We start from the raw sequence: 13,014 nt of genomic DNA on the forward strand, positions 1-13,014 counted from the left end.
GGAAGCAGGACCCTTCTCCACACCCCAGGTCTTCTGCTTCCGATAAAGCCACCCCAGCAGGCCACCTACCCAGCGCCTGGTGGGGACAGCCAGCATGGATGGCCGCAGCGCCAGGCCAGGCCCTACAGGACCCTTTCCGGCCTGGAATACATGGTCTCTGTCCAGGGTCTCTGTCTCCTCCTGGGAGACTGGGGAATTCTTCCAAGCCCTGGGCCCCAGTGCTCCCAAGGGCAGACCTCACACACTTTCTGCCTCACCCCCCTCAGATCTGCAATGATAGGCAGGCTCCCAGGGGTGCCCCTGGGCGACAGGACTGCACTAGCTCCCGGCCCTAGGAGGGATGAGGCCTCAGGCGCAGGGTGCTGCTGGCCCTACACTCAGAACACCCTCACCTGGCCACCCGGCAGAATGACCGCAGGAGGCCCCCGCTCCTCTGAGGTCTGTCCCAAGGTCCCAAACTGAATAAACTAGACAGTAAAATGTCCTGGACAAAAATTCCTATAAAACCACAAAATTGAAAAGACGAGCTGAAGCGACGAAGTCTTTTTCCCCAATTATTTTTAATGTGGTAAAAGGGACTCACAAAGTTTACCACAACTATTTTTAACTGGCTTTAAGTACATGCATAATAGGCAGCCGACCCACCCTCCAGCCCAGAACTCCCTCCATCCCGCAAAACTGAGCTTCTGTCCCCATTAACACACTCTCTGTCCCTGCCCACACCTGACACCACCATTGACCTCTCTGTGCTTTGATGGCAGGGGCCTCCTGTACGCAGGGCCACCCAGCATTTGTCCCTAGGGGACTGGTTTCGTTCACTGAACATAATGTCTAATGTCCTCAAGTTCATTCACGTGGTGGCAGGTGTCAGTGTCTCCCTCCCGGTTAGGGCTGACTAACCTTCCATCGTGTGGATGGACAACGTTCTGCTTCCCATCCATCTGTCTGTCCTCAGACACTTTAACTACCGTGAATAATGCTGCTGGGAATATGGGTGGACCTACGCATGTCGCATTCCTGCATTCAATTCTTTTGGGGATGTACCTATGCAAGAGCATGAGCGGGTGAGAGGGGCAGAGGGAGAGGGAGAAGCAAGCTCCCCGCTGAGCAGAGAGCCTGATGCAGGGCTTGATCCCAGGACATTGAGATCAGGACCTGAGCCCCATCAGTGTGGTTCTGACTTGCAATTCCCTGAGGCAGAAGAAACCAGGGCCATCCATAAAATTCTTAGAGCAAATATTTATAGTGGGAAAAGAGCCACAGATTTTATATATCATGTTCAAACATTATTATGGGGTTGTACATGAAACGTTATCACAGAAAATTCGGCAAACTAATCTCATCATAGAAATCACTATTAACAGCAAGATTTTCACTAGACCTTAAAGCAATAGCTAAATTTATGAGATACTTCTAAAGTTCTTCCTTCCAATTTGTTAACACTGAGACATTGTTTCAGAAACACCCAAGTGTTTTCCAGTTTATTCAAATCTCTCATCAATCAAGATCATGTCTTCACCTAAACTGACAGTAACTATTCTCTATGGAATTGGTTGAGATTATTTTTAGGTGAATCATCTCCTTCATCTTCATGCAAATGATTTCATTTCCTTGTTCTGATTTCCTTACATTTTCTAGAATGCTATTTTTATTGCTTATTTCACAGATGGTTTGTTTTTGGTTTTTTTGTGGTGTTTTTTGAGAGAAGTTATTATCTCTCCAATTAAAAAAAAAAAGGCTTAATTTTTAAAAACATTAAGTGGTCAACCTGTTTTTTTTTTCTTTTTTGGCAAGCTTTTCTTAATATTATCAATAGCAATGGACACACCAAATGACCGCAACAGAGCAAACAATTCACTTTCCTCTGAAGACCACGGTTCCTCCTCATCTGAGGTTAATCTGCTATTTTACTTAACTCTTCCATGCAGCTGGAATCTTGGGTGAATTAAATCTAACTGTTTTAACAGCATCTAGTTGACATTCTTTTTGTGTTTCTGAGGGCGATTGTAAGGTCAAATATGATACATGTCCCATCAAGCGTTTCCGTCTTTGGGCAGATGCAGAAACTATCAGCTAGGACCCTTGAATTATTCCAGAGCATATCATCATTGTTGGCATCCTCAAAGCCACGTATCACAAGTTCAGATTCTGTGCCATAGCTGGCACAAAGAAGGCTTCTGGGTTTCTGGCCAGAATTTGGGCTTGTTTACCTTTTCCTTTATGCATTGTGATAGCACCATTATTAGTCTTCTCTTGGCAGTTTTTAAAGTATTAAATGAAGGCAAAACTGTTTCATTTGATTTTTTTTAATTTAATGGACTCTTCTTTAAGTAAAATGATTCACAACCTCCACATTCAATGTCAATGCCCAGTAGAGGTAGGCCACTTCACCATTCAGTCCAGCCCAACACACATGGGAACAGAAGAGTAGTATGAGTGCTCAATAGTGCAAAACCAATCCTCAGGTGCTATTGAAACTATGATGAGTGTTCTCCTGATTTCTGAGAATCTCTGGAAACAGTCACAAATAGAAATATGAAGAAAGGCAAGAGGAATGGCGCCATGCCGAAACAGAATTTTAGGTTATGAGAATCTCTGGCATTCACTCCACCTGAGAGGGAGGATTTAACAAATGTACTAATTTGGCTTTTCCATCAGCTGAAGCACTTTCAATGGGGAGCATAATGAATAAAAGAAAATGGGACGTCTCCTTCCACCTGGGATGTGGATGCAAAAGACTTTCATTCCCATAGTGCAACAAAGAAAACAGGGGGAAAAATTGTACTTTTCTATGGAGTTAGTAGGCCAATACAGACATTTTAATGAACTGAATTCCTGTTCATAGAGAACAGAATGCGGTAGCAACATCCATGCCCAGAGCAGAAGTCTGGTTTTCACCCTGGTGGAAGGAGGAGCAGAGAGGAAGAGAAACAAACACAGTCTTAGATGATAAGTCAGCCCCATTAATCTACTTTCTCCCACCCAGACTCAGATTTTGCAAAGAAAGTAGAAAATAGAGTGAACAGCAAAGTGAGCACTTAGTCTTCCACATTCTGGAAGTGCTGAGACCCCAGGCCACACCAGGATTAACTCTCAGGTGAACTAAATATATCTGATCAAATTCTAACAAGATCAAAAAGGTGCAGTGGAATAGAGGTAGAGGGCTGGGCTGAAAGTACATGAACGCAGTATAATTAAAGCTGTGTCCCAGCTCCAGAGTCAACTGGACTCTTGGAAGAATCTGAATGGTAAACCCCTTACCAAAACTCGGGAAATGGCTTGCATTTGGGGGGAAATAGGAACAAAATAAAAATAAAGCATTACATAACAATCTCCACCATTCATCTACACATGATGTCTGGAATAGAATAAAAAATTACAAGACATGTGGGGGCATTCTCTCTCTCTCTCTAATAAATAAATAAATCTTTTGGGTGCCTGGGTGGCTCAGTGGGTTAAGCCGCTGCCTTCAGCTCAGGTCATGATCTCAGGGTCCTGGGATCGAGGCCCACATCGGGCTCTCTGCTCAGCAGGGAGCCTGCTTCCCTCTCTCTCTCTCTGCCTGCCTCTCCATCTACTTGTGATTTCTCTCTGTCAAATAAATAAATAAAATCTTTAAAATAAATAAATAAATAAATCTTTTTTAAAAGTACAAGACATGTGAAGAAGCAGAAAAATTTGACCCATGTCAAGAGAAAATACAATCAAAATATATAGACCCTAGATGTCCAGTAATTGAAATTAGCAGACATACAATGTGAAAAATAATACAAATATGTAGAAGAATCTGCAGATAAGGATAACTATAATGGATAAAGGGATGGGATATTTTGGAATATAAATGGGAACTCCAAAATTGCAAAGGAATTTCAAGAACTGAACATCACAATATCACATCTGAAATAAAAATGTATTGGCTAGGTTTCTGGACACTGCAGAAGAAACTTCCAGTGAACTTGAAGGCAGATCAGTATGAATATTCCAAACTAAATCACAGAGAAGAAAATATTGAATAAAATAAAAAGAGCACTTGTGACCTGTAGGATAACATCAAGGAATGTGACATATGTGTAAGTTGAATCCCAGAAAGGTAACGTGGGGAAAATATATTTGAAGAAATAGTGGCAAATTTTCCTCAAATTTTATTTTAAAAAATCAATGCATAGACCCCCAAATTCAACAAATCCCAAGCAGAATAAATACAAAGAAAACACACCGAGTCACAAAATGTTGAAAACAAAAAACTAATATCTTAAAAGCAACCAAAGGGGAAAAGAGACATATACATTAGTATGATAATAAAAATGGCTGAGTTTTTATCAGGAATAATAGGGAACCAAAGACAAAAGAAAGACATCTTTAAAGACTGGGAAAGAAAAACTGTCAACTGTGAATTCTACATCCCGTGAAAATACACTTGAAAAGGAAAGGCAAAATAAAGGTAATTACAGATAAACAAAAGCTTATTGAATCCATTGCTAGTATATGCACGCTGCAAGAAATGCCAAAAGAAGCTGTTTAAGCTGAAAGGAAATGACACCAGATGGAAACTTGGATCTATGCAAAGGAATGAAGAGCACTAGAAATGGTAAATACATCTGTAAATATGGAAGACTACACTTCTATTTTCTTCATTTCTTTAAAGACAGTTTAACATTTTTTTAATTTTTTATTTTATTTTATTTGACAGTTGAACATTTTTTAAAGATTTATTTATTTGAGAGAGAGAGTGACCAATGGGGAGGGGCAGAGGGAGAGGGATAGAGAGTCTTAAGCAGACTCTGCACTGAGTATGGAGCAAAACTCAGGGCTTGATTTCATGACCCTGAGATCACAACCCAAGCTGAAACCCAAAGTCAGACATTTAAGCAACTGTGCCACCCAGGAGCCCCAAGACAGTTGGACATTGAAGCAAAAATAGTAACAATGTAGTCTGTGTTTATTTTTATAAGTACGTGTAAATTATAATTTCCATTTGGAAAGGAAATAGAACTATATGTTGAAAGGTCTTTATTTATACATGAAGTAGAATAGTGTGATTTCAAATGATTTTGAGGCAAATGATACGTATTGGAACTCCCTGAATGAACTCTAGAAAATAGTAAAAGGGTATTGTGACATAAAACACAATAGAGGAGACAAGACTTTTAAATTTTAAAATCAGTTAATCTAAAAGAAAGAGGGAAAGAAGGAACAAAAGAGCAAAGAACAAACAGGACAAATAGAAAACAACTTGCAAGAATATAGGTAGATATAGACCTAACTATATCAATTATTTTATATATATACATACACATATATTTTTAAAGATTTTATTTATTTATTTGACAGAGAGAGACAGTGAGAAAGGGAACACAAGCAGGGGGGTGGGAGAGGGAGAAGCAGGCTTCCTGCTGAGCCAGGAGCCTGACGTGGGGCTCAATCCCAGGACCTTGGGATCATGACCTGAGCCGAAGGTAGATGCTTAACCAACTGAGTCACTCGGGTGCCCCATATCAATTATTATATTACATATAAATGGGCTAAACACCCAAATTAAAAGGCAGAGCATGTCGTGCAGGATTTAAAATATACACTTATGGGGCGCCTGGGTGGCTCAGTGGTTAAGCCTTTGCCTTCAGCTCAGGTCATGATCTCAGGGTCCTGGGATTGAGCCCCACATCAGGCTCTCTGCTCAGCAGGGACCCTGCTTCCCCCTCTCTCTCTGCCTCCCTCTCTGCCTACTTGTGATCTCTCTTTCTGTCAAATAAATAAATAAAAATCTTTAAAAAAAAGAAAGAAAAGAAAATATACACTTATATTATGTTTAACAAAGACACACTTTAAATATAAAAACACATTTATATTGGAAATAAAAGGATAGAAAAAGAAATACCATGGGAAAAAATAACCTTAAGAAAGCTGGAGTGGGAGGGCGCCTGGGTGGCTCAGTGGGTTAAAGCCTCTGCCTTCAGATCAGATCATGATCTCAGCATCCTGAGATCGAGCCCCACATTGGGCTCTCTGCTCAGCAGGGAGCCTGCTTCCTCCTCTCTCTCTCTCTGCCTGCCTCTCTGCCTACTTGTGATCTCTGTCAAAGAAATAAAATCCTTAAAAAAAAAAAAAAAAAACTGTAGTGGGGCGCCTGGGTGGCTCAGTTGGTTAAGCAGCTGCCTTCAGCTCAAGTCATGATCCTGGAGTCCCGGAATCGAGCCACACATCAGGCTCCCTGTTCGGCAGGGAGTCTGCTTCTCTTGCTGACCTCTCTCATGTTCTCTCTTTCTCTCAAATAAATAAATAAATAAAATCAAAAAAAAAAAAAAAGAAAGAAAGAAAGAAACAAAGCTGGAGCCGCTGTATCTTCAAATATTTGAAACAAAAATTATGAGAACTATAAGGAGACAAATAATAATAGACAAAAGCACACTTATAGTTGAATATTTTAACATTTTTATATCAAAGGTGATGAGAAAATCAGACAAAATAACCAATAAGGATTTAAAAGATTTGAACATCATTAAACAATCTAACCTAATTAACATGAATAGAAGACCACATCCATCAACTACAAAATACAGACCCTTTTCAAGTGCACAGGGAATATTTACCAAGAGAGAACAATATGCTGGGCCATGAAATAAATCTTATTAATTTTAAAGAAAAGAAGTCATCCAGTATATGTTTTCTATCAACAACAGAAATCAATAGTGGTATCTAGAAAAGCACTCAACTTTCAACAAGTAACAAGCTTCTAAATAATTCACAAGTCAAATCACAAGGGGGAATTAGAAAAAAAATTTTTAAGATTTTATTTATTTATTTGACAGAGATAGAGATCAAAAGTAGGCAGAGAGGCAGGCAAAGAGAGAAAGGGAAGCAGGCTCTTTGCTCAGCGGGGAGAGCAAAGAGCCCAATGTGGGACTCGATCCCAGGACCCTGAGATCATGACCTGAGCCGAAGACAGAGGCTTTAACCCACTGAGACACCCAGGCACCCCAGAAAAATGTTTTTAATTGATAGTAATGAAAATACAAGATATCAAAATTTGTGGAATATATAGTCTTATGGAAATAAATTTGTAATTTGAAATGCTGATACTAGAGATGGTTTAAAATGATCTAAGCCTCCATATTAAGAAACCAGCAAATACAGAACAAATTAAAGAGGAGGAAGAAAATAGTAAAAGAGTGGAAATTAATGAAATAGAGAGGAAACCATTGTAAAACAATGAGAGGTGACCATTGGTTTTTGAAAAAAAATTAATGAAATTTAACTGTTCCCCAGTACGACCATCGGAAAGGAGACAGAAGAGACAAATGGCCAATACTAGGAATATCATTATAGAGACCACAGATATTTAGGACATTAAGAAAATAATATGAATAACTTTGTCACAACAAATATGACAACACATAAAGCGGAAAAATTTCTCTAAGAACCCAACAAAATTACATAAGAGGAAATATAAAGTTTAGCCCTATATTGGTTAAAGAAATTGAATAATTAAGAACTTGAAGGAGAGAGTGCTGCTGTCTACAACTTCACTTTAGGAATGCACCAGAAAGTAAGACTGACTGATGGATACAGAGAAGGATATTTGATTAAGAAAGTAAAACAACATGTTAATCTAGGACATGGAAATGACTGTCATTATCCATTCTTTTTTTTTCTGAGTGGTTTAAACTTTTCATAATGAAATTTTAGGTTAAAAAAAACATTTTCCATAAAGAAATTAACCCATAGGTATATCCCCAGGACCATATGGTGTTGGAGTGAGTAGAAACACTTAAGAAAGAAATACCATCCTTACACTTTTTCTCAGAAAACAGAGAAAGATGGACTACTTTAGTACTCATTTAATGAGACCTGTATAACTCTGATACCAAAACCTGACAAGGACATCATGAGAAAAACAAATTGTAGACTCATGTCCTCATTAACATGAGCACAACAATCCTTAGCAAAATAGTACTACATTGAATAACATACCGTGAACAAGTACGGTTTATCCCAGGAATGCAAGGTTGACTTAATATTTAAAAAGCAATTCTTGGGACACCTGGGTGGCTCAGCTGGCTGAGCACCTGACTCTTGATTTTAGCTTAGGTCTTGGTCTCAGGGTCCTGAGTTCCAGCCCCGCACTGGGCTTCATGGTCAGTGCAGTTCTGCTTGGGATTCTCTCTCTCCCTCTCCCTCTGCCCTTCCACTTTCTCTCTCTCTCTCTCTCTCTAAAATAACATGAAATAAATAAAATGCGATTGTTCCTTGTTATTCATAACATCAACAAAATAGTAAAATCTTGTACTTATCTCAGTTAATGCCGAGGCAGCATTTGTCAAAATTCAACACCCATTTATGATGAAAATTTCTAAATGAACAAACTAAAAATAGGAACTTCCTCAATTTGATAGATTATGTCTGTGAAAAGCCTACAGTTAACATTCTACTCAATGGCAAAAAACTGAGTATTTTCCCCTAAGATCAAGAACGTGGCAATGATGGGGCTCTCCTAGCTTCTTTTGACATGGTACTGGAGGTCCTAGCCAGAGGAATAAAACAAAACAAAAAAAGGAGGCTGCCGCCCCCTGTCCCGCCACCCCCCCGCCCCGGGTTCCCGCAGCCCAGCCCGGTCCAGCCCGGTTCCCAGGAGGATGAAGTTCGTGTATAAAGAGGAGCATCCGTTCGAGAAACGCCGCTCTGAGGGCGAGAAGATCTGAAAGAAATACCCGGACCAGGTTCCGGTGATAGTAGAAAAGGCTCTCAAAGCTCGGATAGGAGACCTGGACAAAAAGAAATACCTGGTGCCTTCTGATCTCACAGTTGGTCAGTTCTACTTCTTGATCCAGAAGTGAATTCATCTCCGAGCTGAGGATGCCTTGTTTTTCTTTGTCAACAATGTCATTCCACCCACCAGTGCCACAATGGGTCAGCTATACCAGGAGCACCACGGAGACGACTTCTTTCTGTACATCGCCTACAGTGATGAAAGTGTCTACGGTCTGCGAAGCTGCTGCCCCTGAGGTGGGGGGTCTCGTTCTACAAAGAGGTGGCCCCCCTTCCCTGACCTCCTCCTCCCCTGGGCTCAACCACCACCTCCCTTCTTCAGGACCTGCACTTCCTAATGTTTGAAGCTCTCCTCCAGCCCTTCTTAGCCGGAGGGCTCCGGGGGAGGTGGCCTCTCTGACATCTCCTCTCTCCCCTTTCTCTTACCAGCTTTCCCACTCTGCTTTAGACTTCTCAGTTGTCAATCTCTGTCACCCCCACCCAGTGATTGTTTTGGTTTCTGTTCCCTTTCTAACTGCCCAAGGGGCTCAGAACCCCAACATTCCCTTCCTTTCACTACCTTCTTTTTTGGGGGTAGATTGAAGGGACTGAAATTGTGGGGGGAAGGTAGGAGGCACATCAATAAAGAGGAAACCACCAAAAAAAAACCACAAACAAACAAACAAACAAAAGGAATAAAAGGCATACAAATTGAGTAAAGTAAAGGCGTGATTCACAGAAAACATGATTACGAACCTAGAAAACACTAAGGAATTTATTTAAGAAACTATGGGACTGATAAGTGAGTTTTAAGAGTTGTAGGTTACAGATACAAACATCAACAAACAACTGAAAAAAATAATATACTGAGGAATAAATTTAACAGAGGATGTACTAGACTTTGCCAAAGGAAGACATATCACATGTTCATAATTGCAGGACTTGATATTAGTTGGTAACCCATCAATTCTCTTCAAGTTGGTCTATAGATTCAATGCCATCTCAATAAAAATTTTAGCAGGTTTTTGAGGAGGCGGTTCAAATTGACATGCTGATTTAAAACTTATATGCAAAAGTAAGAGATCTGTGATAACCAAAGCAATTTTGGAAAAGAAGAACAAAGTTGGAAGACTTGCACTTGCTGACCTCAAGACTTTCTATAAAGGAAAAGAGTCTACAGTTGTGAGGGGAACGTAGCTGTACAGACCAGTGGAACCGGGTCTAGAAATAGACCCTCTTTTGTTCAGTGAATTGATTTTTGACAATGGCCTCAGAGAAACTCAATGGGGGAAAGTCAAGTCTTGTATCTAGTCTCGGAGTAACTGGGTGATCAGGGGGAAGTGATGATAGACTTGCCACTCTGTCCACTACAAACTGAAAACCAGACAGAATGTGTCAAAGGGCTGTTTTCAGACTTGGGACTGTGCCTCTGACACAGGACAGGAGGTCAGCATGGCCTCGAGGTGTGGTGGGGCACTCCAGATGTGCAAGCCCGCTCCAAGGAAGGCTTCTGTGGGCACAGGCTGTGGGAGCCAGGGATGGGGGGGCTCTGGCCCCCCAAAGAGTGTGGCATCGGGAGAGCTCAGACCCAAGTAAGGAGGCTGCATCTCCAGGGGGACATGCGCTGGATATGCAGTCCCTTGCTCCACAGGACTGAGGAGTCCCACAGCCTCCGAGTCTCATTCCCCTCCCCTCAGGTACCAGAACGCTCAGCAGGGACAGTCCCCCGCCCACCCCCCCACCCCCACTTCTCCCAGAGGCCAGTGCTGCCCCAGGCTCATGGATGCAGGCTGGGCGCAGAGCTACTATTCTTGGCTGTAACCTAAGCCAGCTGCCCATTAAAATTCTATGAGTTTCGACGGCTTGAGCTGCAGTTGATATTTCCAATTATTGTGAAATTAAAATTGTCCCTTTGCTTTAAGGATGATTGCCGGTGACGGCAGCTGGCAACCCGGGGCCCCGCACTGTTCCCAGGCAGAGCTTGAAAAGTCTCTGGAAAGTTCTCAGAATAGGAAAAGACAAAGGGTGGTCTGAAAATGAGGGAGGTGGGGGGTCAGGCACGTGGTTGGAATCTGAATTTCCATGTTCTGGGCTCCGGGGACCAGAGCCCCCGCAGCAGGCAGGCTGCTCTCAGCCCCACAGCCGGACTGAGGGGTGGTGCTCCCCACAAGCATGGGCTAGACCTGGGGTTAATTTGGACGCTGACCCTGGGGGTTGAGGAACCCAGGCAGGTACAACAATGCAGGGGGTGTCTGGAGGCTGCAGAGAGAGGCGGGCTCGAGGGTATGTTGGGGAAGGGACCTGAGGCGACAGCTTGAACAGGAGGGCAGTGTGTCTGGGAGCCCAGGGCAGGCCTCCACAGTGCTCCCTGTACGGAGGGGGGGGGGCGTGCCGCCCTCTGCCCATCCTGCAACAAGGCAGCGGGGTGCTGGCTGCCGAACACGGCCTCTGTGCCCAGCCCCAGCTCCAGAAGGACAGAGCCCAGGAGGGGCAGGGCTGACTATGGGCCTCTCCCGAGGAGGGGCAGAGCCAGTCTGGGGCTCCAGATCCCTGGCTTCTCCAAGGCTCTCTCCCACACCCGGTGGCTCTCCTGCCTCCCTTCTGCATCAGGTTCCATGTATACAGGGTGTGGGGGGCATTGGCCATCAGGTCCTGCACAACGCCTGCTCCTTTTCCCCTGTTGGGTCCTGACCTCTCCTGAGCAGGACCCCAGCTGCCTCCCAGTATGCCCACATCACTCCTGCCCTGCCAGCAGGTACGTGGGCTTCATGGCGCCTCCCACGCTGCCATGATTCTTGGGGGGAGCACCACAAAGCTCCAGGAGGAGCCCCGGGCCACCTTCCACTAGACGCCCCCACCCCCAGGCCTTGAGGGCACAGGGCCTGGAGAGACTGAGGCCCAGGAGCAAGGCCTGGGATCGGATCCGTCAGGCTGGTGGGCATGTGGGTGAGCATCGGGGCCATTGACCGCGGGCATGCAGGGGCGGGAGGGTGCTTACATGGGGAGCCTCTCTCCCATCTGGGGGCTCTGAGCAACGTCCTCTTACCACAAATCTGTGACCCCACGCACAACACCCTCACCCGGGCTCCGCGAGCCTCTCCAGCCAACAGTCGAACCTGAGGAGGGGGCTGTGGGACCCCTTGATCTGCGGGTAGGTGGTCAGAATGTGGGTGACTATGGGGTCTGAAGTTGTGGGGCGGTCTCATGGGACGGAGCCCTTCCCTGTGGGACCTGACGGCAACTCCAGGAGGAGCAGGTCAGGGCTGAGTTAGACTGGGGGGGGATCTCAGTTGGTGTCAGACACTTGTTTGATGATGTCTGGGGGAAAACACATCAGAATTGGGTGCAGGATCGTACAATGAAACCCCTAACATCACACCCTTGATGCCCAGCCCTAACCACCCCACAGCCCAGGAGACCCACAGCCCTGATTCCAGCCCTGACCCAGAGCCCTGACTCCAACCCTGACCACCCCCAGCCCTGACTCAGAGCCCTGACCCCCAGCCTAACCCCAGTTCTGATCCCTGCCCTGACACCCAGCCCCTAACCACCTGCAGACTTTAGCGCTACATGGTGTCTCCCTCACTTCCACTTCCACTTCCACTTCCACTTCCACTTCCAAGAGCTCATCTTGGACCCCATCTATTCTGGAACCGTGCAGGGAAGGATCCTGGGAAACATGGCTCCCAGCATAGAGAGCATGGATAGAACATTCCAGAACACACAGTGTCAGATATCTACCTTGGGCCCTTTGAGGGGCCTGCTGCAGAAGAGAGAGGGCAGGCCCTGACAGAGGCAGCCCTACCTGCTCTTGGGGGGCAGAGGTGGCCTCGGGTGGCTGGGGAGGAAGCCCATCCCTGCATGGGGTGAGGGTTGCCCCTCCCATGCCCCTCCCCACCTGTGCCACCCCCCCACACACCCCCAGCCTCAGCTGGCTGGGCCAGGCCCGCAGCCCCTGCACACGGGCTTGCAAAGAATGAGCTCCTTTGTCCGTCCTGCCTCCTAGAGGCCCCACCATCTATCGCACATCTCAAGAGTTTTTGAAGCTCTTTGTCATATACCATTTTGGAATTTTATTAATCAAATTAGGCCATCTTATCCTTTTATGGTTTGTCTCATCAGAAAGGTCTTGATCCCAAGTTCATGTTCTTCCAGAATTTCTTCTAAAAGTTTTCCGCTCTTAACATTTACATCTTTAATCCATCCGAGAAGACCCTTGTGGGAGATCAGAAGACCACTGTCCCTGTCTTCTTGCCAGTCACAGACAACTAT

The 13,014-nt window shown here is 44.6% G+C and overlaps 1 pseudogene across 1 annotated transcript; it reads left to right on the forward strand.

Annotated features, from left to right (window-relative positions):
• The first annotated feature begins 8,559 nt into the window (after positions 1-8,559).
• Positions 8,560-9,434, forward strand: LOC309863664 (gamma-aminobutyric acid receptor-associated protein pseudogene; annotated as a pseudogene). The gene has a single exon. The product of its transcript is annotated as a gamma-aminobutyric acid receptor-associated protein pseudogene (transcript).
• The last annotated feature ends 3,580 nt before the right edge of the window (positions 9,435-13,014 follow it).

This window comes from Mustela nivalis (genome assembly GCF_964662115.1).
Source record: "Mustela nivalis genome assembly, chromosome: 4".
Lineage (NCBI taxonomy): Eukaryota > Metazoa > Chordata > Mammalia > Carnivora > Mustelidae > Mustela > Mustela nivalis.